Genomic DNA, 26,590 nt, shown 5'->3' on the forward strand with positions numbered 1-26,590 from the left:
AAGGGAAAAGTGGGATGTTTGTGCTAGCAAGCACCAGGTGCAGAAAGGGGACCTGAGGGTTACATTCTTTCCTAGCTCCTAACCTGTGCCCTGCCCCTGGGGATCATGGGATCCTGCTCCTACTGGGCCCTTGCGTTCAATAGTCTGACAACAGGAACGCTGTTGACCTTTCAGCTGCTTCCACAATCACTCCTGTGGGCTTACAATATATTTTCTAAGAATAATTCCACACTTCCTCCGTGAGGTGGACTACCTGGTATGCACAGAGGTGGATATGAAGTTCTGCGACCACGTGAGTATGGAGATCCTGTCCCCCCTCTTCGGCACCCTGCACCCCGGTTTCTACCAGGCAGCCCACAAGGACTTCAGCTACGAGCATTGGCCACAGTCGCAGGCACACATCCCCAGGGACAAGGGCGACTTTTACTACATGAGGACCTTTTTTGCGGGGTCGGTGGTAGAGGACCAACTGACCTTGGCCTGTCACCAGGCAATGGGGGTCAACCTGGCCACTGGGATTGAGGCTGTGTGGCACAATGAGAGCCACCTGAACAGGTACTTGCTGGACCATAAGCCCATTAAGGTGCCGTCCCCAGAGGACCCGTGGGACCCTCAGCTGCTGGGCTGTCCCCGAGAGGACCTGTGGGACCCACAGCTGCTGGGCTGCCCCTGGAGGACCTGTGGGATCCACAGCTGCTGGGCTGCGCCCCATCATGAAGAAGCTGAGATTCATGGCTGTGCCCAAGAATCACCAGGACATCAGCAGTGGTTATTACTTGAGGAGTCATTTTGGTGCCCACCGGGTCTTTCACTTGAGTTAACAGATGAGCCCGAAGGAAGGACGTCATCAGTTAGGAAGTACAGACGAAGGTCAGAGTGGAGGTGGGCAAAGGCCTCTTTAACTCAGAGAGCGGGGGAGCCCCGAGCTTCTTCTACACACCTTGCCCTGCTCATCGATTCCAGCTGCCTGGCTCTGAGTTCTGTCCTTTTAATGAACTGGTCATCTAGTAAGTAACATGTTTCTCTGAGTTCCATGAGCCACTGGAGCAGATTATTCAAACCTGAAGAGGAGGTTGTGGGGACTTCCAGTCTGTAGCCCATAGCTCGGAAACAGGGGTGACCTCTCTGCCCAGCCACTGGCTGACCACTGAGTTAACAGCACAGGGATTCAGTGGCCACACACAGCAAAGAATACAGACTTGACAAAGTGAGTTCAGAAAAGTCACTAAGCCAACAGTAGCAACTACAACGAGCAGCAATCATGAAGCCTGGAGTGGGGAAGGTCTGATGTTCAGGATGCTTCCATTATAATATTCATAATCACACCCTGGACTTGTCACTGGGGCCAAGTCCCCCGGCTGGGGTTCAGGTAGCTCCTACATGTTCCACGTGCCTCTCTCTGGCTCCCCCAGCCGTGCACAGTCCTATGCTGCTTCCCAGCAGAGGTCAGTTTTAACCAAAGCCAGGAAGATGGGATGGGTTTTCCTGACCCCCCACCCCCTGCCCCACAGGGCTGCAAGAGAGGACAAAGTTTTCCTCAACCCTGTTAAGGTCCCCGGCTGAGTCTGGAAATTGACAAAGACAGATGAACAGGAGAAAAGCAAGCAAAATGTATTGATTGCTTTGGTGGGAGCCTCACAAGACCATGAAGACCAGCAGAGGTGACTGGAGCAGACAGCTCTTCTACCTTTTAGACAAAGAAGCAGTAAGTGTGTGAAGAATCGACAGACGCAGGGGTTTGGAGTAGGGCTCGTAAACGGTAAAGAAGTAACTAGGAAGATAAGGGCTAGTTTAACCAGGTGTGTTTGTATAGACCCCGTGGTCCTAAATTCCTTGACTCTGGTGATAAGCACGTCATCTCTGTGGTCCGGGGCGAGAAAGTTCCACATGGCAGTCTTCTGACCTGCTTAAGGGAAAAAGGGCTGATGGCTGGGGGTCAGAGAGACCTTCTTGCTTTGCTCTATGCAAAAGTTCTTTTAGCTTCTGTATTTATTTTGCCAAGGTGCCGTATTCGGGGTAGTGTGTCCTGACCCTCACTGGCCTGGTGCTGTACTCTGTCTCCTAGTATCCAGGACATTGGATGTGCTGCTGTGGAGACCTTCCAGCCCTGGGGTAGCCCCTTGTCCAGGGAGGCACCTGCCTCAAGGGGAGGGTCGCTAAGGGTGGCTGCCCCTCCTCAGGGAGATTGGGTGGGAGAATGCAGATCTTACTTCGAGAAACTGACTTTATTTCCTGAAAAGGTCTACCTGATAGTGGGATCATACGGGAGTTCTATTTTTAGTATTTTGGGGAAGCTTCATCTTTTTCCCAGCATGGGTGTGCCAACCAAAGTCAATTCCAGATGATTTTTACCTATAAACCAGAGATTTTGCAAGAACCTCTCCAGCAGAGAACATGAGGAGAACAGTTTCAAGACCTTAGACAGGCAGAGATTTCCCAGGATGCAAAGTATACTAACCATAGGAACAAACCGGTGACTTAGAAACTATGAAATGAAGAACTGGTTCTCCTTCTTCCATTTCTGGCTAGTGTGCTGGTCTGTGGCTCGATCTCACCTCAGGCAGCTGAAAGGTTGACCTCCCAGGTCAGCTACCACTGAGATGGCTACTGTTTCTAGAAATTCTTTGGGGTGTGGCCGGTTTTCCCCACCTGCGCACTGATCAAGTCGGCGACCTCGGACAGTGGAGCCACGGGTCCTCCGGGCATGGTTCCCCACCAATGCCCCAGTAAAGCCATTCCACTGAGGGTTTAGGGGGACCGGAGCTGCCCCGAGGCAAAACCACCAGAGATTCTCACTGTCCCTACCTGGCCTTCAGATGCTCCTCAGTTACTCCTGTGCCTCTGGTGTTTTCCTGGAATCCTGACCTGGCTGTTTTTGGACAGTTTGTCCAGCGGTACCCTCACTTTCTGGGAGGGGGATTTGCTGGAATCCGCAGTGTGTCCTGCAGCCCCACCGGGATCACTTTTTGAAGGCACGTCGCCTGGGCCATCTGAGGACTCAAGACTGTGGGTCTTTGGCTTGGAGGGATTCTGAGCAGCTGGTGGGATTCTGAGCGCTGGTGGGATGGGAGGGCTGCAAGGCCCAGAGGCAGGTCTCCAGAAAGCTGTCTGGGGTCCCCGGCATCCTGCCGTTTTTGAATCAAAGCCCTGAGATCTTTAAAATGCCAGCATCGTTACAGCATGGGCCAGAAAAACAAATGTCCCTGTGCACCCAACACCACCTAAACTATTGGCCATTTCTTGTCACTTGAGTTGAGTAGAAAGGATTGGGAGTCAGGGCTTGAGGGCGGTCCTGGATCAGACTTTGTGTTTGGGGGACAAAGGTCATCCGGACAAGCTTGTGCTGAGGCTGAGGAGGGGGTCTGTGTGGAGACCCCAGCTGCAGGCCCTGCTGTCCACTGATGCCCCCTCAGCCTGCCCAAATGCACCTGTTGCTGGGGGAGAGCCTGCCCCCTCTTCTGTGCCTGAGGCCTCTGTCCTGCTCCAGGTGCGTCTCCTCTCCTGCCAGCCACTGCCAGCCTGCAGTCTGGGAGGGTGGCTACCCCGAGTTCCTCCAGCTGCTGGGGGAGAGCCTGCCCCCTCCTCTGTGCCTGAGGGCTCTCTCCTGCACGAGGTGTGCCTCCTCCCCTGCCAGTCACTGCCAGCCTGCAGCATGGGAGGGTGGATACCCTGAAAACCTCCAGCCCTGTGGACAGAGTCAGTGCAATGTGGTCTCCCAGGAGGTCTGAGCACCAGGCCCCCACATTGCTCACTCTCGTCCTATGGGCTCAATGTGCCACATCCTCCCTCAGGCTCCCTGGGTCCGAGTCCTCCTCTGCTCGTGGACCATCCTTGGCCCAGGCTCCACACACTGGGACTGGGAGCGGGTCGTCTGGACGTTCTGGACCCTCGCTTCTGTTCCCGTGACACGGGCACAGGCTAGCTCACAGACTGCTCAGAGGAGACTCAGCACAGGACGATGCAGGTAGCTGTAAGGGGAGATGCCAAGTGACCCCAGAGGGAGCACACAGGCCTTGCAGAAGGCACTGGGCTCATGGGGCTCAGTGTGGGATGCGGGTGCCCAGCCAAGGGGCATGGGGAATCCTGGTGAGGGCGGCCCTGGCAAGTGGGGGAGGGGGAAGCCATGGAAGGGTCTCAGAAGAGGCAGGAGACAAGGAAGAGGACAGGACAGAGCTTCCCAAGGAGGTCGATGGAAGGATCAAAGGATGACAGAGACCCTTGGGAAAACTCGGAGGCCCTGGAGATGTTGGCTGAAATGCTGTCATTTGGTCAGAAAAGTTGTGAACAACCCCCAGTTGACACTGGATGATTTACTCTTTCTTGGTTCTAGGAATCAGTGCGTACCTGCCTTTAGAACTCACATGGCATGAAGTCTAGGACATACTTACTTTTCATCACTTTTCAGGACGAGATTTTTCTAGAGGAGGTGCTAAACACAGGTCTCTCCATTCTTTTCTTTGTGCGACTGGCCTGTTTCCAGGAGCAGATTCCTAGTGCTCATCGCCAGAGCTAGCCGTGAGGACTGCCCCCCATCACCTCCCACAGTGGACGTGACCATGTGGGTTGGGGGGTGCTCACTGATGAAGCCCCAGTGTTCAGTACCCAGCAGGGACCCCAGATCCTGTGCTGAATGAGGGAGGATGGGAGTGAGGGAAAGAGAGAGGGAGGGACGATGGGAGAGAAGGAGGGGAGAGAGGGAGAAGGGAAGGGAGGATGGGAGGGAGGCAGGATGGGGAGGGGGAGGGGAGAGAGGCAGGAGGAAAGGGAGGATGGGAAGGGTAGAGGGGAGGGAGGGAGGCAGGGAGGATGGGAGGGAGGCAGAGAGGCAGGGAGGGAGGGAGTGGGGGAGGGAAGGGAGGAGTGGATGGGAAGGAGAGAGAGGGGGGAATGAATGAGTGAATAAATGACGTAGGGAGGGAGGGAGTGAAACCACAGAAGCTGGATCTGTACCTCAGGAGCCATTATTTGGGGTGAGGTCCGAGGGCATCACAGCCTGGGTCCTGGATGGTGGCTCAGGGCACGTCCATCTGTCCTCCCAGTGCTGACCTTCCTTCTCCTTGGACCCGGTGTCATCCTGGATCCTCTCCACCTCCTCCTCAAACAATTCTCAATGTTCCCAGGAACAGGGTGGCAGGAGGGAGTCTCAGGAGGGGCTTCCCGGATCCTGTGCCCCGAAGGACAATGTGACAGTGGCTACAGGACATTCTATCATGAGGACTGGGACCATGGATCCCATCCATCTCCTTGGGTATTAGCGTTGTTCCATTCCCTGCTCTCTCCACCACCGCTGTGATGAACACTCCTGAAAGCAGATCTGTGAAAAAGCGAGCCAGAGTTTCCGGGGGTGAGTCCGAGGCCGAGCATGCCAGGTGATGGGTGCGCCTGCGGCCTGGGGTGGGTGCTGATCACTGTTCTCCCAGACAAGGGTGCCCGTCACCCTTTCCTCCAGGGGACCTGCATTGGATCTCCGCTTCCTCACGTTCTCCCCAGACCAGACACCTGCCAGTCTGAGGGTGACCAGCGCTGCCTCCATAGGGTTTCCTTTGCCGGAGTCCTTCACCAGGAGCTCCACATCTCTGACACATATTCCCTGCGTGCCTATCCTCCCCCTTGGATTGGCATGTGTTTGGTCTCCATCCCTGTGGAACCCAGTGACTTGGAGCATGGTTTGGACCAGAGTCAGGTGAAACCTTTCTCTGGCCTTGGGTTGTGAGCAATGCTTTTGCCCTTTGTGGTGTGTCTTCCAGCTTTCTGCATTTCCCTGGTTTCTGTGCCACAGGAGTAACCAGCCATTTCCTGTCTGGGGTCAGGCTGTGGTGTCCCAGCAGGAACAGGGGTCTTGGCCCCGAGATTGTGCCCATAATTCCTAAAGCGGCCTCTCTGATTACATCTGATCTGTAATCCATCGGTGATTTCAATATCGAATAAGGGAAATTTTATGACAAATAAACACAGAAGAAAACAAGTCCCCTTTGTAAATAGGTGGGCAGGGCGCCTGGGTGGCTCAGTTGGTTAAGCGACTGCCTTCGGCTCCGGTCATGATCCTGGAGTCCCTGGATCGAGTCCCGCATCAGGCTCCCTGCTCGGCAGGGAGTCTGCTTCTCCCTCTGACCCTCCTCCCTCTCATGCTCTCTGTCTCTCATTCTCTCTGTCTCAAATAAATAAATAAAATCTTTAAAAAAAAAAAGAAAATAGGTGGGCAGACACAAAGGCACCTATTGCGTGATTCCACATACAGAAACATCAGGAATAGGTAAAGAAACAGAGAGAGAAAGCAGCTTAGGGGTTTTGATGGTGTGGGCTGGGGGAGAAATGGGCAGGGAGGGCTTCTGGTTCGGGGACTCCTTTGGGGAATGAGATATTCTGCAGCAATGTTCTATGGTGTGGTGGCACAGCGTTGGGAATATACTTAATGCTCATGACGTACTCAAATGAAAACAGGTAATTTTATTTAAAACAAATCATAAAAAGTATATAGGACATGGAAGGATAAAATAAGAGTTAATATGTACCAGAGAGAAAGAACATAGGGGGAGGGGATGAAACAATCTGGCGGGGCGTCGGGGTCCGGCGATGGACCTAAGGGTAATTGTACAAGGAGCTCTCCCCGCAGGGCTGTGGGCTCTGGATGTGGCTCTGGGAGCCCTGCGGGAGCAGGAGTAGGGGCAGGGGTTGGGATAGGGGCAGGGCCAGGGGCAGGGCCAGGTGTAAGAGCAGGGCCAGGGGCAGGAGCAAGGGGAGGGATAGGATCAGCAGTCGTGGCACGTGCAGGATCTAGGGCAGGACCTGGGTAAGGAGCAGGAACAGGAGCTCAGGCAGGGGCAGGGGAAGGGGCAGGGAAGGGGCAGCAGGTCTGGCAGGGGAAGGGGCAGGAGCAGGGGCAGGGACAAGAACAGGAGCCCAGGAAGGGGCAGGGGAAGGCGCAGCGGGTCTGGCAGGGGAAGGGGCACAAGCAGGAGCAGGAAAAGGAGCAGGAACAGGAGCTCAGGCAGGGGCAGGGGAAGGGGCAGAAGCAGGGGCAGGAACAGGAGCTCAGGCAGGGGCAGGGGCAGGGGAAGGGGCAGCAGGTCTTGCAGGGGAAGGGGCAGAAGCAGGAACAGGAAAAGGAGCAGGAACAGGAACTCAGGCAGGGGCAGGGGAAGGGGCAGCAGGTCTGGCAGGGGTAGGGTTATGAGCAGGAGCAGAGTCAGGGACAAGAACAGGAGCCCAGGAAGGGTCAGGGGAAGGGGCAGCCGAGTCTGGCAGGGGCAGGGAGAGGAGCAGGAGAAGGAGCAGGAACCGGAGCTCAGGCATGGGAAGGGGCAGTGGCTCTGGAAGGGGCAGGGGAAGGGGTAGGAGGAGGATCAGGAGCTGAGTTGGAGCAGTGGCAGGTGCAGGATCCAGGGCAGGAGCTGGGTCAGGTGCAGGAACAGTAGCAGGAGCTGGGTCAGGGGCAGGTGCCAGTTCTTCCTGGTCCGCGTCAGGCTGTCCGTGGGTGGGTGCCGGGTCACCTGGGTCTCCTCCTGAAGTCGCTGCAGTCACCACCCCTCCCTCCTGAGCTGCCGATGGAGTTGGAACCGGCTCTAACTCCTCAGGTGGTGGAGCAGCTGTGAGAGGAGAAAAGCGCACCCCGTGCCCGCTCTCCGTGGAGACAGAACCCAGCCCAGGGCATCCCAGAGAAGCCGCAGCCAGGAAGGAGCCCTCCCTGGGGTGTCTCCCCGACTGCAGTCCCCCCGCTGGATGCTCTGCGCCCAGTCGTTGCTCCAGGCCCCACACCAGCCTCTGGGGGCTCGTCCCTGTGGGGCCAGCACCGACCCATCCCCACACACCACAAACACCCAGCCCCAGCCTTCTCACCCTCGGGCTCGGTCTCCGTGGGCTCCGGCTCCTGGACCACTGTCCGGTGACCAACCACCTGGGACAGTGGTCTGGGTGGTGTTGGAGGTCTTGCCCGGCAATCCCCAGCACTTGTTTTTGGGGATGCCTGTGGGGTCAACCCCTCCGTCAGGGAGGAGGGCATGTCCGCCATCCACCTCGGGAGGTCATCCGTGGCCTTCTGCAAAGACAGGGACGGGTAGCCGGCTGGAGGCATCACAGCCCTGCCCGGCCATCCTCACTGTCCTCCTGCCCAGTCCCCCTGCTGCTCACAGATCAGACACAGACCTGTGAGTGCACAGCCCTGCACCCGGGATGCAGTGACCCATCCCTGCAGGGCTATCGGGATAAACCCTGGGTAGAAGGGGCAGCGCCCGCACACCCCATCCCACACGGCCAGCCTTGACCTTGAACATGACCTGCCCACTGGGAATCTGACCCCTCATCAGCCTGTTCCTGCTCAGGGTGGCCCAACCTGCATGACCCCTCTTTACACACACACACACACACACACACACACATGGAAGGGAGGGGACCTGGGGCTGCACAGGTGGATTAGACCCTGTGGGGCTGGGTGGCCGGCTCTGGGCCTCCTGGTGTCACCTTTCGGGCCTTCTGGCCAAACGGCCAGAGGCGGTGGGGAGCCCTGATCGGACATCCCCAGCGGGGGCCAGCGTTTGCAGGGCGGGCTTTCTTCAGCCTGCAGCCTCCAGACTTAGGGAGGCAACAAGCCCACATGTTCATGGTTGGATGATGTCCAACGAAATGAGCTGGGCAGGGGGCTGTCTCTTGAATGTGGGTGCCTTGTTACCTGGGTTCCAAATTCTGTTGGACTCTGTTGTCAGGGAAGTGAGGTCACCACTGCCTGGGGTCCCCTTACCCAACTTCCTCCTCACACAAGAGCCCCGCCCCCGAGGGCCCCCTCCCCCAGCTGCTCAATGCTCCCCCTCCCCCAATGCCCCATCCATACAGTGACTCCCTCACAGCCCACCCACAGCCTTCCCAAGGCCTGGGTGCAGCCGGTGTCCCCGCTGTGAGAACACAGAGCTGGCTTCAGACTGGGCTCCTGTGCGTGCCCAGGGCTGTGACCCTGGACAGACCCTGTGCCTCTCAGGGCCTCCCCAGTCTCCCCATCTGCACAGTGGGGTGTTCTGGCTTCTACTCCTAGGGAAGCCATCAGGGGTAGGACCTCTACATACATTCCGGACCTGCTATCACAGGAGGCTGCGGCACACTTGGCAATGCAAGGAAGAGCCAGGGGCTGGGCGGGACATGGAGCACAGCTCAGAGGGGCCTGGGTCTGCTCTGGGGTCTGGGCAGAGCCACCCCCTTCTTGCCTGTTCCCAGCCCCTGTGGGAAGGTTGCAATGAACGGATTCCCACCTTGTCCCCTGGTGACGCAAACTTCCAGGGGCTCCCATTAGGTTTAGGCTCAGGCCCCGGGGCCTCGTCTGCGCCCATGTGCTGGGCAGTCCCCACAGTGGTTCCCGGGCATTCCCGCATCCTGCTCACACATCCCTGTGGAATCCCCTCCCCTCCAGGGTGGATGGCCTGTGTGACCGCGCTCTCAGGAAGAGAATGGGGCCAAATGCTGCGATGTCATTTCCAAGCTGATGGAGGAAAGTCTGTGACTTCTTCTGGTTCCCACTGTCGTGTGTTCATTCTCTGTCTCCTTCTCTGTTTCTGTCTCTGTCTCTGTGTCTCTCACAGGAGCAGGATCTGTGGACTCCAGGGGTGATGTGAGAAACCTCAGAAGCCTCCCTTGTCCGTGTTTCCCTCTTCTGTCCCGGTGCTCCATTCCTTCCTAAGGCCTTGTCACCCGGACCAGAGCAGTGAATCTGGAACCTCTTCCAAATGGAGACCCGGAGGCTGCAACAAGGAGGGTCTTGGCCTTGGTCCCCAGGCTAGTGGTCAGTGCTCTGCCACGTTCTGCGTACCCAGGTCCTCAGCCCCCCAAGCCCCCAGTCTGTCCCCTGCAACGAAGGACCTCGAGGGAGTACAAAGCATTTTCCCAGGACTGGGAGCACAGGGGGTCGGGGATGGAGATCCAAGGCCAACAGGCTCTCCCACAATCCTGTGGGACCCTAGGGACACTGCATCTCTACAGCCCAAGTGACAGAAGAGTAAGCTGAGGCCTTTGTGCTGGAGCCCCTCTGGACTTGGGGGTGGGTATCTCTTCCTGCTTCCAAGTGCCCAGGCTGGTGATGGACACCGGATCCCAGACCCTGTCCTCTCCCAGTGCCCTGGCAACCCCCCTGGGCCCCTTGGGGACCCCTGACCCTCAGCCTGGCCTGTCTCCCCTCCCCATGCTATGGATCTGGGTCCTTGCCAGGAGTCCTGATGCCCTGCCCCATGGCCCAGCTGTCTGCAACCTGTTTCTTCTTTCCCCCTTGTCACCCACTTCGCTCCCAGGGTGTCCTCCCCTTCTGACCCCCAGCTGGGCAGTCAGAGTGGTGTGTGTGTGTGTGTGTGTGGGGGTGGGTGTGGGGGTGGGTGTGCTGGTGCACATGCCTCTACGTGCCTGGGGATGCCAAGGTCATGTCCCCACATGGGACAGGGTGGGTAGCTATTCCCGAGGATTTGAGGGGCTCTCAGGCCCAAACCAAACCTCATGGGAGGGTTGGGACTGGCCTAGTACTGGAGAGCAGCTCCTTGGACTCTGCAGCCCTCAGTTGTCCTGGGCCAGTCCCTGCCTCTCTTGACCCAGGTTCCCAACTGTCCCTGAGGGTCGGACATAGAAAGGCTTGAACGTGGCTGCTCCTCCAGGGGTAGGTGGGGGACAGGTGCACCAGGCACGCAGACCTCCCCACCGAGAGGGCCAGCCAGGTGTGTCATGGCCAGGTGTGCACAGACGACCTGCCCACAGCTCCTGTACTATGACCCAGCCCTGCGGCAGATGTGCACGAGACCCATGGCTCCGCACCTGACCGGTCCCCCGCATTCCCTCACCACCTCGGAGACAAGGGCTCTTCTTCTTCCTAGGGCCCGTCATCCTTCGGACAATGAGAGCAGAGGGATCCGTATGTAGAGGAGGCCAGCAGGGGGTCACATGGAACCTCGTGTGCCCATCTCTGCTTTGTCGTCTAGGCTTAGCGGCGGACCCCCATCTAGAAAGAGGCCCGCGGGGCAGGGACATTTGTCTGCCCTGTTCCCTGAAGTATGGAAAATATCTAGAAGGGGCTTCCTGTCCATTTGTGGAGTCGATGAAGCCCAGCCAGCACCTTTCAGATGTCTGAGTGGCTCTGGGTCCCCTCTGCCAATCCCAGGGATCCCTGCTCTGGCTCCACCCAGGATGGGAGCCCCAGATGGAATATGAAACCTCCTCACAGCCAGGAATGTGGCTTTGCCCGGGACACAGGACAGCGAGGCTTGGGGCAGAGAGCTCCTTCACGGTGGAGAGGAACGGTCTCAGCCCCAGGCCACCCTCCCCGTGGGCCGGCCAAAGGGTCGGGGAGCGGTCCCAACAGGCCCGACGGCAACCCCGTGTGTGGGGCCTGGCCTCGTGGCACGCAGGGTCCCCAGGAGACACCTGAGGTTCGGAGAGGGGACGTGCCAGGCCCGAGACACACAGCCCGCAGGTGAGGGGGAGCCTCCGGGCAGGACGGGGGGCCCTGCTCACCTTGGTGAGCAGCAGGTGTGGGAAGGGCTGGGGAGGCGTTCCTCTGGGAGGTGCTCCGGGAGAGGGGCCACAGGAGAGGGCCTGGCCCGGCTCCACCAGCTTCCTCAGGCTGTCAGCACGGACCGCCCACTGCCTCTGGCTCGCCCCCAGCGGCAGGGCCCACTCAGGTTCACGGTGGGGCTGATCTGCGGTAAAGGAGGGACAATTCACAACACACAAACTGCAAAACTATTCCTGTCCGTGTCCTGAAGTGCAACAGAATATCCAAATTGGTTCGGATCATCTTCCACGTATGTGAAGGGTGATTTTGTACCTGGCCAAGGCTGGGGCTGGACCGGGTTTGTGTGTCTGTGTGTGAAGGACCAGGTGTGTGTGTGTGTGTGTGTGTGTGTGTGTTTGAAGGAATGGGTGTGTGGGTGTGTTTGGCGTGTGTGTCTGTGTGTGTGTGTCTGTGAAGGGAGCAGCCCAGACCCCTTGGGTTGAGATCATGGCCACGTAAGGGGCACAGCCGTCGTGGCACCCCGGGTCGTCAGTGTCCCGGATGGCGTCGGGGCAGTAGACCCTCCCGGCCCTCCTCGAGCCCGGTCCTGGAGCGCCCTCGTCCCCACACTCCCCCTGAGCCCGCACCAGCCCTTACCGACTGCCTGTTGCACGTGCCCCACGCCGGGGAGCCGTCGAGTGAGGCTCCTGTTGACCAGCTTGTCCCCAATTTCTTCCATGGGGCTCTGCGAAGACAGTGAGCGGCGCCCGACCCAGAGGCATCACAGCCCTGCCCGGCCGTCCTCACCGTCCTCCTGCCCAGCCCCACTGCTGCCCCCAGATCAGACACAGCCCCGTGCGGGCACAGCCCTGCGCCCGGGGTGCAGTGACATGTATCGACAGGGCTCCGGATCAAACCTGGGGAGAAGGAGGCCGCCCCAGCACAGCCCGTCCCACCCAGCCAGCCTTGACCCGGGGTGTCAACATGATCCACCCACCAGGCATCTGGCCTCTCATCACCCTGCTCCTGCTCAGCGTGGGCTACCCTGCCCGAGACCTCTGCACACACACACACACACACACAGAGGGGCGCTGGGCTGCACGGTCGGATCACCGCGGTGTCTGGCTGGCCTGGCTGGCTCTGGGCCTCCCTGTGTTCCCTTTGGGCCCCTCCAGGCAAATGGCCAGAGGTGTCAGGGGTGTGACCTGACCCCAGGTCTGCAGTGTAGGCAACAGCTCTCACTGTCGGCTTTGCTGAGACCACATCCTGGGGACCTCGGGATACAGCAGGATTGCAGCATCTCCAGCCAAGTGAACTGAGTAGGAAGGGGGCTGTCTCTAGAATGTGGGTGCCTGTGACAGCCCTTGGGCATCTTGGGGACGCCCTGGCCATCAGCCTGGCATGTCTCCCCCGAGCCCCATGCTACGGCCCCGGGCATGTTCCCAGGAGACAATGCCCACAGCCCACGGCCCAGCTGCCTCCAACCTCCTCCTTCTTTCCCCCTTGTCCCCTCCAGGGTCCATGCCCCCTTGAACGCCCCTGGGGAGTTTGTGTGTGTGTGTGTGAGTGTGTGTGCGCTTGCGCGCGCGCACGCAGAGAGCCTTGTGCGTACGTGTCCCTGCGCGAGGATGACCAGAGGAAAGGGCCCCACATGGGAGTGTGGGTAGGGGTCCCCCAGATCTTAGGGGCCCTCGTTCCCAAAGGAAACCCCCTGCGAGGAGAAGCTTGGCCTTGGAAGCTGGAACCCTCCCTGTTCCTCTAGCCTCTTCTCAGCTGGTGGGTCCCAGGCCAGTCCCTGCCTCTCCTGCCCTCAGTTTGCCGACTGTCCCATGAGGGCTTGGAGGAGGAACGTCCTTAGCGTTGCTCGGCGTGGCCGGTCGACTCCCACCTTTTGGGTGGACGTGGCTCAGGTGCACTCTTGGTGGGCGGGGCCCTCCCACCAACGGTGGGTCGGAGGCAGGTGGATCCTGCGCAGGCGCACACGGCCCAGCAGACGGCGCCTGCGCGGGACCCCACCTGCCAGCAGGCCTGCGCAACCCCGAGGGGCTGGCTGTGGCCTTGGTCCTCCGTGTCCCGATCTCCACTGCCTGCTCAGTGACCCTCACGTCCTCTTAGGCCGGGGGCCAGACCCAGTCCCGCCAGGCAGGGCCGCTGGACTGAGTGGACATGGAGACCTGGGGACTAGAGAGAAATGAAATCTACACCCGCTGCCATCCTGGACCCCATGTTCCACTTCAGTGTTCGTCTCAGGGCATGGCGGGGCGGTCAGGGGAGGGTGATAGGGACACGTGTGGCAGGGAGGAGGTCAGGCCGCCTTTTCCTCCTCTACATCCCCTCCCCCTGTCTTCCTGGCAGCAGGCCCTCTCCCCAAAATCCGGCACTCAAACACCTTCATCTCCCTGCTTTCAACCCCAATCCATCCTCCTGACGTGGGAGGCACTGACCCCATCTTCAAAGAAGAAAACGGAGGTCCCAGGAGTTCCCACAGGAGCTTGCCAGTCACAGGGCCGTAACATGGCCCTGCTGTGGGTTTGAACCCAGCTCAATCTGATCCAAAGCCTGAGCTTACAGAGGAGCCGGAGGAAGGACCCTTTGAGCCCAGGCTTGGAGGTGAGGCCATCCTGGATGGGGGTCATAGGGAGGGACGGCAGGGGTTCTGAGGGGCAAGTTCCTGCCGGGCTCCCTGGGGGACGAAGGCCCTACAAAGGCTGGAGTGGGCTGAGGGGTGCACACTGGGGAGCATGTCTAGACCAGATCACGCAGGGCTCTCTGGATATTGGGCAAGGAGTCAGGGGACACTGCGGGTTGGGGGGTTCAGGGGACACAATCCGGGCAGTCTTACCAGAGCCACAGCATCGTAGATTTAGAAGGAGCTTGGTGAGCATGTTATTGTCCCCACCCTAGCATGGGGATCACCAAGCAAGCACCAGCCGGAGGTGAGGAGGCCGCCGCAGTTTCCTCCTGTGTAGAGTGGGGGTCGTGGTGGTCGTCTGCGTCCTTCCAGGCCTGGGCATGCTGCCTGGAAGGTCCAGAGGTGGCTTCTTGCCAGAGTAGCTAGCTGTTCCAGTGAGATCAGTACTCAGAGACGTCTGATTCAGGAGACCAACGGGACGCCCCACGTGCCCAGTTCAGCAGGATGCTCTTTGTCATGGTGCTGATCTTCATGTCCAGGCTGATGGGGTTGAGGCAGCAGCGCCCACCTGCTGCATGGAGAGCGGCAGCGAGGCGCCGTGGTTGCAGACCCCGAGACACGGCGCTCGTGTGAGTCCGAGGCTGCCACAGATGTGATGGAGGCTGAGGAGGGGGAGGTGCTGACAGAGGCTGAGATGATGCCTGAGGTCTCCAGCGACGACTGGGAGGTCAACTCCGGAACTTGAGGAACGGCAAGGCCAGCAGAAACACCAGACTGTGTAAGGCAACCGCGGTCAGCATCTAGCCCAGAAGCTTCTAGAGACTGAGTCTTCTTGGCCCCTTGTGGCTGTGGAGTGGGGACCCAGGCTCCAGGAAGGGATGTCTGTCAGGGTGAAAGGGTGGGACACTCACCTCCTTTGACGGGCCATCAGGGATCCTGGGACAAAACCCACACTAATGTCGTCCACATCTACAACGGGCTGGAAGAGCATGCAGAGCGGGTAGGCGATGTCCCTGCTGCGCAGGTAGGGGCTGCATCTGAGCTGGTCCCAGGACTTGGAGTGAACGCTCCTTTTGGTCATGGGTGTTGTGTTTGGGGTGTGGTGGCAGAATTGAAGGGCTGACTTTGCATTGATCCGACCCCCTGGGTGAATGGGTGCTCTAGGGTGTCCATGGGCACAGGTGGCTGTGACCCATACATGGGAAGGTGTGAAGGAAGCACACAGAAGATAGTGCCCTGAGCTATGCAGGTTTTCTGCTCGTGGGCAGTGCTCCTTGGCAAAATTCAGGTAGGCTGCTTGTTCCTAGAGCACAGAAGGCCCCTAAGGTCGTGAGTGGTTCATGGGAAGTCAGGTCAGTCTGTTGCTGGGCATCATGCCTGGCAGGAGGAGAGCTTCAGCCTGAAATGACGGTCTGGGGGTGACCTGGAATGCCAGGTGAGGTAGAAATTGGCCAGGTAGCCTGATCCACTCCAGTCTGTATTGCTTCTCTACCCAACAACCCAGACCTAGACAATGGCCCTCTGGCTGGCTGGCATCTGGAACAGTTAGAATGTTCCTCTGGTTCAGTCGAAGGAGAAGATCAAAGTTAGTAGAGCAAAGGAAACTATGAAGATTAGGGCAGAGATACATGGAAGAGAAGAGCACGTGAGAAAAATCAGTGAAAACAACAGTTCTTTCTTTTGCAGATTTACCAAAATTGACAAAGAGACAAAAATGGAACCACTTTATACCAACCAATTGGCTCCCTGAGATGAAGCAGATCATTCTGAGAAGCACACAAACTACCAAAGTGACTCCAGAAGAAATGGAAACCCTGAGCAGACCTCTAATAAGTAAATAGACTGAAGCAGTCATGAGAACTTCCCAAGAATGAAAAGTCCAGAACCTGATGCTTTCCCTGGTGATTTGTCCCACACGTTTAAAGAAGACAGAATACCAATCCTTCTGAAAGTCTGAAAAAAGTACAAGAGGAGGGAACACTTCCCACGTCACCCTAGAATGCCAGCATTGTCCCGATTCCAAAGACTGACAAAGACCTTACAAGAAAAGACAGTTGCAGGCCAAAATCCATTATGAAGAGCGAGGCAAAAATCCTCAACAGAATTCTAGCAGACAGAATCTAGCAGCACATTGACAGGACTCTACATCATGACCAAGTGTGATTTACACCGGGAATGCAAAGGCTGTTCAACGTAGCTAATCAGTGTCCTAGACCACATCCAGAAGAAACACGATCATGTAAATTGTTGTAGGATAAGCTTTGACAAAATCCAAACCTTTTCATAACAAGTGTTCTCAATAAAATAGAAATAGAAGGTTAAATTGTGATAAAGGAGAGGTGCCTGGGTGGCTCAGTGGGTTGAGTGTCCGACTCTTGGTTTGGGCTCAGGTCATGATCTCAAGAGTCTTCAGATTGTGCTCCAGGGAGGGCTCTGCACTCAGTCAGGAGTCTGCTTGGAGATTCTCTCCGTCTGCCCCTCCCCACTCTTGGGCTTGCATGCTCTCAAATAAATAAATAAATAAATAAATGAATAAATAATTCTTTGAAAATTATGATAAAGGATATTTATGAAAAATAACTCATATGTATATCATTCTCTGTGGTGAAAGACTGAGAGTTTTCTCCTTGAAATCCCCAAAAAGTCAAGGATGCCCATGTCCACCACTTCATTTCAATATTGTCATGGAAGTTTGGTCAGAGAAATTATACAAGATTAGTTACTAAAAGCTCACAAATGGAAAGGAAGAAGAAAAAGTTTATTTATATAGGACATGATCTTCTATGCAAATAATCCTAAGAATTGGAAAAACTCTGTACGAGATTATAATATTTCCTGAAAGGTATGAGCAGAGAAGACCAACACATATGGATCAATGGGATACTGCTGAGAATCAAAGAATACATACATGTACAGTCAGTTGTTTTCGAACACGGAGACCAAGATCATTCAATGAGGCAAAAACAGTGTCTCCAACAAACGGTGTTGAGAAACCGGATATCCACCTACGAAGGAGTGAAGTCAGAGCATTCCCTTCCACCCTATAAAAAATGAACTCCACATGGATCCAAGAATGAACTTTAAGAGCGAAAATTCTTAACACTCAGAAGGAAACTAAGAGCACCTAGGGGCAGATCTTCCTTCCCTTGGATTTGGCAATATGGTGTCTCTTGTATGGCACCCGAAGCCCAAGCAACAACAGAGAAAACAGAGACACTGGACTTCAACGTTGCTAAAAACTTTTGTGAATGGAAGGGTAATCTTAAGAGAATTTAAAGAAACCCAAAGAATGGTAGGAAATATTTGCAAATCTCAGACGAGTCTTGCATCTAGAATGTGTACAAAACTCCTCCAACTTAAGAACCTAAACAACCCCACTGAAAATAATAGACATTTCGCCAAAGAAGATAGTCAGACGACCCAGTGAGCACATGGGGCGATTTTCCTCATGAGATCGTAGGAAATGCAAGCCAACACCACAGTGACATGCCTTCCCCCACCCAGGAAGAGGGGCTCTAGTGAATAAGCAGAAATAACAAGTGTCGGAGAGGATCTGGGGAAACAGAACCCTCCTCCATTGCCGGGGGAGATGTAATATGGCGGAGCCACTGTGGCAAAGGGTGTGGCACGTCGTCCACACGTTGAGCATACTGTTCTCATTTGGCCGAACTCCACTCATTCTCTAAACAGAAGAATGGAATACAGGCCCTCTAACAACAGCCTGTACGTAAGTCTTCATAGCAGCACTCTGGACAATAACTGAAAGATGAAAACAACCCACAGGTGCACCCACACTTGAATGGACAAACACAACGTGGTCTGTTCATATAATGGGATTCATTCAGCCACGCCAGGAATGAAGTAGTGATACACGCTATCACGTGGGTGAACTTCGACAACATCCTACTCAGTGGAAGAAACTAGACCCCAAATACCACATACAGTATGATCCCACATGTATGAAAAATTCGTCCCAGGTAAATGACAGGTGCCAGATCAGTGGTTGCCTGGGAGCAGGGGCATGGGGAATGGCCAGTGACTGCCTGCTCAGAGGGTGCGGGGTTTCTCTCCAGGGCATTAAATATTCTGGGACAGATAGGGTGATGGTGCCAGCATGGGAAATGGAGTTGATAACAGTGGTTTGCACACTTTGAAATGTTTAAAAAGATAAAGTTTATTTTATCTTAAGCTACAAATATACCTGGAGACATGAAAAGAAACCAAAGCCAAAAGAGAAGAAAAGGAATGCGTTCACTGGTGAGGACAGGCCGACTCTGGTGCTGGAACTGGCCCTGGTTGGAGCTCATCAGCTGCTCCGGGAGGTGGGGCCGGAGCTGGTTGGAGCTGGTGATGGATTGGGTCTTGCTCCCACTGGCCCTAGCTCTGCAGGGGGAGCCAGCACTGGTTCCAGGTCAGAGGTGCCGCCGGAGCTGACTGTGGAGCCGGTCCAGCTCGGAGTCTTGCCTTGGCTCTAGCTCTGCAGTCGGTGATGGAGCCGTAGGTCCAGGGGCTTCCTCCCACTGGGGCGCACGTGGCTCCAGCTCCCGAGCTCCTGGCGAAGGCCCCGCAGCAGGACATGGAAATGCCTCGAGCTCTGCAGCGGGCTTTGGGTCTGTAGCTGCTTCGGCAGCCGCGTCGACTCTGCAGCGGGGACCAGCCCTGGGGCAGCGGCCAGTTCTCCGTCTCGAGATGGTGCCGAAGCAGCAGGAGGAGAGAAGATCACCACCCTGCCAGGGTGATCACCCTGTGCTGATCCCCACAGCCCGTCCCTGTGCCTTGTCAGAGGAAACCGGCCTCCCCCAGCAGCGCTGAGCTGCCTCGAGACCTGGCTCTCGTTCTCGGGCTGCCTCTCACTCTGCCAGTGGTGCCGGATCGGGTGGGAGAACTGGTGTGGAGGTGGCTCTGCTCTGGAATTCACCCCGGAGCTGCTTTTGCCTCCGGAGGGGGACCGCGGGTCGGAGCTGGAGGGGCTCTAGTGTGCGGGGCCCTGGCTCAGGCTCTCAAGCTGCTTCCACGGCTGGCTCGAGTCAGCGCCGGGGCACGTTCTGGTGCGTCAGATGGTTCGAGATCTTAGCTACCCCACGGCTCGTTCAAGGTCTCGTGCTCGAGGTGCTCTAGCTCTGTATCGCCCACTTGCTGACCGTGGGTGAGATGCTGACCCACCGGTTAGGCTGGGAGCTCCGAGGGCAGGGAGGGTGTCTGGGGGTCCCTTCTGCATTCCAGTGAACAGACACAGGTGTGGGTGATGCCCGCGTGGAAGAAAGCGTGAACACAAGAGTCTGTGGCCCAGACCTCTCATCTGGAACAACATCCGCCGCATGCCGGGGCTGCTGGGGGAATCCCACTGACTCACTAAACTGTGAAGTGCTACCACCTCCCAGGCACTGTTCTGGGGGTTGGCGACCCTGCGGTGAGGAAGCACGGTCCCTGCTCGCGTGGGGCTGGCCGGAACAGAGGTCCAATGAGGACTTCAGGTCCCCGGCAAGTGTCTCTGCTCAGCTGGGGGCAAATGCCGGGAGCAGCGGGTCAGGCCCTTGTCCCCGTCTGGCAGCTCAGGACCGACCCGCGTGGGGCGCGTGGTGAAGGGGATGCAGGATCCTTGGTCTGAATCCCCCCGTAGCCATTACCCCCATGTAGCCGGTCCCGTCACCGTCCCGAGTTTTGTCATCCATGAAGTGGGCAGGGGAGGAAAGCCGTTCGTGGGTTCAAGAGCCCTATCCAAGTGTGGAACCGGGTCTGGATCATCTCTGGAGGGGGATTCAGCTCCAGCACCTGCCCCAGAGCTCGAGCCAGGTCCTCCACCGATGCGTGGGGCAGCTCCCGAGACTGGGGCAGCTGCAGATTCGGCTCTCACGCCAGCTCTGGGATCAGAGCCCGGTTTGGAGCTTGAGCAGCTCCAGCACCAGCTAGGGAACTCGCCAGCCAAGGGCCACCACCTTCCCCGTCACACCCTCGCCATCGTGCACGAGGTCAGTAGAGGGGCTGTGGGCGGGAGGGTCCCTGCTGGGCAGGTCACCCCGGGTACCTTGGTCACTCCACTCAGAGCTCCCCCTCCCCACCCCTCCCACAGGTCACAGCCCCAGGGATCCCTACCCCTGCTTCCCAAACAAGGCTCAAGGTGGACAAGCAGACCTGGGATGTTGGAAGTTGAGGCTTGTACCTTCAACACTGGATACGTGTTGACCCAGAAACTCCACTTTATGGATTCTGTTGCAAACAGAGGTTGATGGACACGGTGTTCCCTTCGACACGGTGGGAGTGAGCTGCCCACGCTAGGTGATGGGTGCACCTGTGGCCTGGGATGGGTGCTGCTCACTGTTCTCCCAGACAGGGGTGCCCGTCACCCTTCTCTCCCGGGGACCTCCGTTTCCTCACGTTCTCGTCAGGGCTGCTGGTCCCCAGACCAGACACCTGCCAGTCTGAGGGTGACCAGTGCTGCCTCCATAGGGTTTCCTTTGCCAGAGTCCTTCCCCGGGAGCTCCTGCATCTCTGACTCCCCCCATGCCTGCCCCCCTCCCCTTGGACTTGCATGCATTTCGTCTCTGTCCCTGTGGAACCCAGTGACTTGGAGCATGGTTTGGACCAGAGGCATGGGAAACCTTTCCGTGGCCTTGGCTTGTGAGCAATGCTTTGGCCCTTTGGGGTGTGTCTTCCAGCTTTCTGCATTTCCCTGGTTTCTCTGTGGGTCACAGGAGGAACCAGCCCTTTCCTGTCTGGGGTCAGGCTGAGGTGTCCCAGCAGGAACAGGGGTCTCCGCCCCGAGATTGTGTCCATATTTACCAAAGGGGGCTCTATGGTTACATCTCATCTGTAATCCATCAGGGATTTCAACATCCAATAAGGGAAATTCTATGTCAAGTCAACCCAGAAAAGAAGGAGTCCCCTTTGAAAATAGGGGGGCAGACACAAAGGCCCATCCTGTGTGATTCCACGTACAGGAAACCTCCAGAACAGGTAAAGGAACAGAGAGAGGAAGCAGCTTAGGGGTTTCCAGGGAGGCCTTCTGGTTCGGGGACTCCTTTGGGGAAGCAGATATTCCACAGTCATGTTCTGTGGTGTGGTGGCCCAGCTTTGGGAATGTACTTGATCCTCAGGACTTGTTCAACTGAAAACAATTCATTTTATTTAAAATAAATAATAAACAGCATATAGGACATGGAAAGAGAACAGAACAGTTAATACGAACCAGAGAGAAAGAACATAGGGGGAGGGGAGGAAACAATCTGGCGGGGCATCGGGGTCGGGTGATGGAGCTAAGGGGAATGGTACAAGGAGCTCTCCCCGTGAGGATGTGGGCTCTGGATGTGGTTCTGGGAGCCCTGCAGGAGCAGGAGGAGGGGCAGGGCCAGATGCAAGAGCAGGGCCAGATGCAAGAGCAGGGCCAGGGGCAGGATCCACGGTAAGAGCTGGGTCAGGGACAAGTAGAGGAGCACAGGCAGGGCCAGGGGAAGGGGCAGCGGCCCTGGAAAGCAGGGGAAGGGGCATCGGCTCTGGCAGGGGCAGGGGCAGGAACAGGGACACCGGCACGGAAAGGGGCATTGGCTCTTGCAGGGGCAGGAACAGGGACACAGGCAGGGGAAGGGGCATCGGCTCTGGCAGGGGCAGGGGCCGGAACTGGGACGCAGGCAGGGGAAGGGGCATCGGATCTGGCAGGGGCAGGAACAGGGACACTGGCAGGGGAAGGGGCATCGGGTCTGGCAGGGGCAGGGGCAGGAACAGGGACGCAGGCAGGCGAAGGGGCATCGGCTCTGGCAGGGGCAGGAACAGGGACACTGGCAGGGGAAGGGGCATCGGCTCTGGCAGGGGCAGGGGCAGGAACAGGGACGCAGGCAGGCGAAGGGGCATCGGCTCTGGCAGGGGCAGGAACAGGGACACTGGCAGGGGAAGGGGCATCGGCTCTGGCAGGGGCCGGAACAGGGACACAGGCAGAGGAAGGGACAGGTGCAGGGGCAGGGTGTGGGTCAGGGGCAGGAATGGGCGCACACGCAGGGGCAGGGAAACGGGTAGGGAAAGGGGAAGGAGCTGGGTCAGAGGCAAAGATAGGAGCACAGGGAGGGGCTGAGGAAGGGACAGTTGCAGGGGCAGAAGCCGAGTCAAGGGCAAGAACAGGAATACAGGCAGGGGCAGGAGAAGGGGCAGGATCCAGGGCAGGAGCTGTGTCAGGGGCAAGAACAGGAATACAGGTAGGGGAAGGGGCAGGTGCAGGGGCAGGAGGAGGGTCAGGGACAGGAACAGGACCACAGGCAGGGGCAGGGGCAGAACCCGGGTCAGGGGCAAGAATAGGAGCACAGGCAGGGGCAAGGGAAGGGGCAGGATCCAGGCAGGAGCTGGGTCAGGTTCAGGATCCGGATCAGGGGCAAGAAGAGGTGCACAGGTAAGGGAAGGGGCTGGTGCAGGGTCAGGAGCTGGGTCAGGGGCAAGAACAGGTGCACAGGCAGGTGCTGGGGAAGGGGCAGGTGCAGGGGCAGGAGGTGGGTCAGGAGAAGGGACATTGGCTCTAGCAGGGGTAGGCACAGAGGCAGGGGCAGGGGCAGGGTAAGGGGCAGGAGTTGGGGCAGGGGCCGGAATAGGAGCACAAGCCGGGGAAGGGGAGGGGGCAGGTGCAAGGTGAGGGACAGGGTCTGCCGCACTGGCACGTACAGGAACCGGGGCAGTATCTGGGTCAGTGGCAAGAACCGGGGCACTGGCAGGTGTAGGGATGGGTCAGGATCCAGGGCAGGAACTGGGTTGGGGGCAGGAGCAGGGCCACAGTTCGGGGCAGGCGCAGGGGCGGCGGCTCTGGCAGGCACAGGGGCAGGCTCTCTGGAGGCAGGTTCTCCAGCAGGCCCTTCCTGGCCCCCGTCAGGCTCTCCGTGGGCGGGTGCTGGGTCACCTGCCGGCTCCTGGTCTCCTGCTGAAGTCGCAGCCACCACCCCTCCGTCCAGAGCTGCCGAAGGAGTTGGAACCGGCTCTAGCTCCTCAGGTGGTGGAGCAGCTGTGAGAGGAGAAAAGCTCACCCCGAGCCTGCTCTCCGTGGAGACAGAACCCAGCCCAGGGCCTCCCAGAGAAGCCGCAGCCAGCAAGGGGCCCTCCCCGGGGCGTCTCCCCGACCGCTGTCCCCCCGCTGGGCGCTCTGAGCCCAGTCGTTGCTCCAGGCCTCACACCAGGCTCTGGGGGCTCCTTCCTGTGGGGCCAGCCCCCACCCTTCCGCACACACCCACGGGCACCCAGCCCCGGGCTTCTCAGCCTCAGGCTCGGCCTCCGTGGGCTCCGGCTCCTGGAGCCCAGTGCAGTCACTGACCACCAGGGACAGTGGTCTGGGTGGTGTCGGAGGCCTCTCCCCGCAATCCCCAGCACCTGCTCCAGGGGAGTCCTGTGGGGTCACGCTCCGGATCCCGGACATGGAGTGGGAGTCCGCCAGCCTCGTGCCGATCTCATCGGAGGTCTGCAAAGACAGGGACGGGTAGCCGGCCCGGAGGCATCCCAGTCCTGCCCGGCCAACCTCCCTGTTCCCTGCCCAGTCGCCCTGCTGCTCCCAGATCAGACACACACCTGTGGGTGCACAGTCCTGCACGCGGGACAGTGACCCATCCCTGCAGGGCGATCGAGAGGAACCCTGGGCAGAAGCTCACAGCCCCCCACACCCCGTCCCACCCAGCCAGCCTGGACCTTGAACATGACCTGCCCGCGGGTTATCTGACCCCTCCTCAGCCTGCTCTTGAATGGCGTTGGCCCACCCCACATGACCCCTCTTCTCACACACACACACACACACACACGGAGGGGAGGGGACCTGGGGCTGCACAGGCGGATTAGACCCTGTGGGGCTGGGTGGCAGGCTCTGGGCCTCCTGGTGTCACATTTCGGGCCTTCCGGCCAAACGGCCAGAGGCGGTGGGGAGCCCTGATTCGACATCCCCAGCGGGGGGCAGCGTTTGCAGGGCGCTCTTTCTTCAGCCTGCAGCGTCCAGATTTGGGGAAGCAGCACCCGAACATGCTTTTTGTTGGAGGGTCTCCAAAGAAATGAGCTGGGCAGGGGGCTGTCTCTGGAATGTGGGTGCCTTTGTTACCTGGGTTCCAAATTCTGTTGGACTCTGTTGTCAGGGAAGTGAGGTCACCACTGCCTGGGGTCCCCTTACCCAACTTCCTCCTCACACAAGACCCCCGCCCCGAGGGCCCCCTCCCCCGGCTGTTCAATGCTCCCCCTCCCCCCATGCCCCATCCATACAGTGACTCCCTCACAGCCCCCCCACAGCCTTCCCAAGGCCTGGGTGCAGCCGGTGTCCCCGCTGTGAGGACACAGAGCTGGCTTCAGACTGGGCTCCAGTGCCTGGATCAGGCCTTCAGTGCAACAGCTGCAGGATGAGCCGGCTTAGTGAGGACCTTGCCCAGGACACTAGCCCCATTACACCGTGAGGGTGTTCCCAGTCCCCAGTTAAGTCATGCAATGCAACAAGTGATTATACATCAGGGTGGATGATGCAAAGTACAGTGCAGTGAGAACATGACAAAAACATTTAAATGACAGAATAGGATGTAGGTAAACATACTATATACTCTGTAAGTGAAGGGAAAAGTAAACAACGGGGTCAGAAAGAGGAATGGGAGTTTCGAAAAGCAGGCTGGAGGAGTCAGGGGGTGGGGGGTGGCTCATGGAGGAAGTGACCAAGGAGACCCGTCACCAGGTACAACAGTGCAGCAGCAGGGTTTGAGCTCTGCTTGACCCACGACCCCCAGGGGCATTGGGGGCATTCTAGCTCTGGAGGATCTACAGGCTGCAAATCAGCCTGAGGCTAGCATCCGTGGTATGTCTTCTTTGCTCCCGGGTGTGGCTCTTTCTCTGCCTCTTGAGGCTGTTGAATCTCCTTTTATTTTCCTCTGAAGTGCACTATTTTGTGTGGGTTCAGTACTGTTAGTTGACACAAATTCTTTGTGAAAATAAATGGAGTATAAATCCTACTTGTTTCCTAATTAGATCTGAACATATTCAATAATAACAGCTTTTCCCCAGGCCCCTGGGTCTTCATCTGCTAACCAACGCTGAGATTTTTAAAAACATTATATTTTTAACAGTTTCAAAGAATTAGTTTGGTTTTTAAAAAATTCCAGAAAGTCACACTTTTAATACTCTAGAGAATGATCTGTAAACATTGAATGAGCAAGGTTTTACAGGATGAGGGAAGAATTGGCTTTGTGGCCGGGTTTGCCCTAATGTTTACTCCCTGTTGCCCCCGTGTGGCCGCTCTCCAGATAGCATGTGGCCGAATGTGTTCCAACCTGTCAAATTCAAGGGAGAATAAGATAGAGGGAGGTTGGTCCTTGGATCCCCTAGCTCCTAATAATCATGAAATAATTTATGAGCTATATTCTAAATCAGAGTATATGTTAACTTGATATTAGGGTTAGGGTCAGGGTCAAGCTGAATACATTAATTATGTACAGCTTTTTGTATGTCAATCATAACTCTATAAAGTGTATTTAAAAAAAAAAAAGGGAGAGAATATAGTCACTCAAAGTACTGAGCACCTTTCCTGTCACAGTAAATATGTAACTAAACATAAGTATTGCTTAACCTTGGCTGAGGACCGGGAGCTGGTCCTACAGGTACTTGGCCGGTAACATCTGTGGCCAGCTGCCCATCTCCCCCTGCTGCACCCACACCCAGCTCAGCAAATCCTCTGCTCTGCTCAAGAGCAGCCTAGAGAGACCAGGTCCAGGTGTGGCTCCCTCCTGTCAGGCATGGCTTCCTTCCGACAGGTAGAGAAGGTGGCCAGCTCACAGACACATGACATCTTCTTTTGGTTACTTGCTATCTGTGTCACCTTTTTGTCACCTGGTCATTAACATTTAGCTCCTGTGAGAACCTGAGTTTGCAGGTTTCTGTTCACATTTCAAAGTGTGCAGATATGTGTTGACTTTGTTCACTGTCCCTGGGGAGGATATACAGGGTTAGGGTATGGGTTAGGGTACGGGTACAGGTTAGGGTACCGGTTAGGGAACGGGTTAGGGTTAGGGTACGGGTACGGGTATGGGTTAGGGTACGGGTCAGGGAACGGGTTAGGGTTAGGGTACGGGTTAGGGTTAGGGTACGGGTTAGGGTTAGGGTACTGGTTAGGGTCAGGGTTAGGGTACAGTTTAGGGTTAGGGTACGGGTACGGGTTAGGGTACGGGTTAGGGTATGGCTTGGTTAGGGTACGGGTTAGGATTAGGGTATGGGTTAGGGTTAGGGTACGGGTTAGGGTATGGGTTAGGGTTAGGGTTAGGGGACGGGTACGGGTTAGGGAACGGGTTAGGGTTAGGTTACGGGTATGGGTATGGGTTAGGGTACGGGTCAGGGAACGGGTTAGGGTTAGGGTACGGGTTAGGGTACGGGTTAGGGTCAGGATTAGGGTACGGGTTAGGGTTAGGATACGGCTATGGGTACGGGTTAGGGTACGGGTTAGGGTACGGCTTGGTTAGGGTACGGGTTAGGATTAGGGTACGGGTTAGGGTTCGGGTTAGGGTACGGGTTAGGGTTAGGGTACGGGT

General features: G+C 57.3%; 1 pseudogene; it reads left to right on the plus strand.

Moving 5' to 3' along the window:
- Positions 1–274: 274 nt before the first annotated feature.
- The window catches only part of LOC135362166 (histo-blood group ABO system transferase 2-like), a 28,814-nt pseudogene continuing 2,498 nt past the window's right edge, over positions 275–26,590 (plus strand).

The sequence above is a fragment of the Mirounga angustirostris genome, unplaced genomic scaffold, assembly GCF_029215605.1.
Source record: "Mirounga angustirostris isolate CCGP_5_RB_7025 unplaced genomic scaffold, mMirAng1.0.hap1 SCAF_12, whole genome shotgun sequence".
Classification (NCBI taxonomy): Eukaryota; Metazoa; Chordata; class Mammalia; order Carnivora; family Phocidae; genus Mirounga; species Mirounga angustirostris.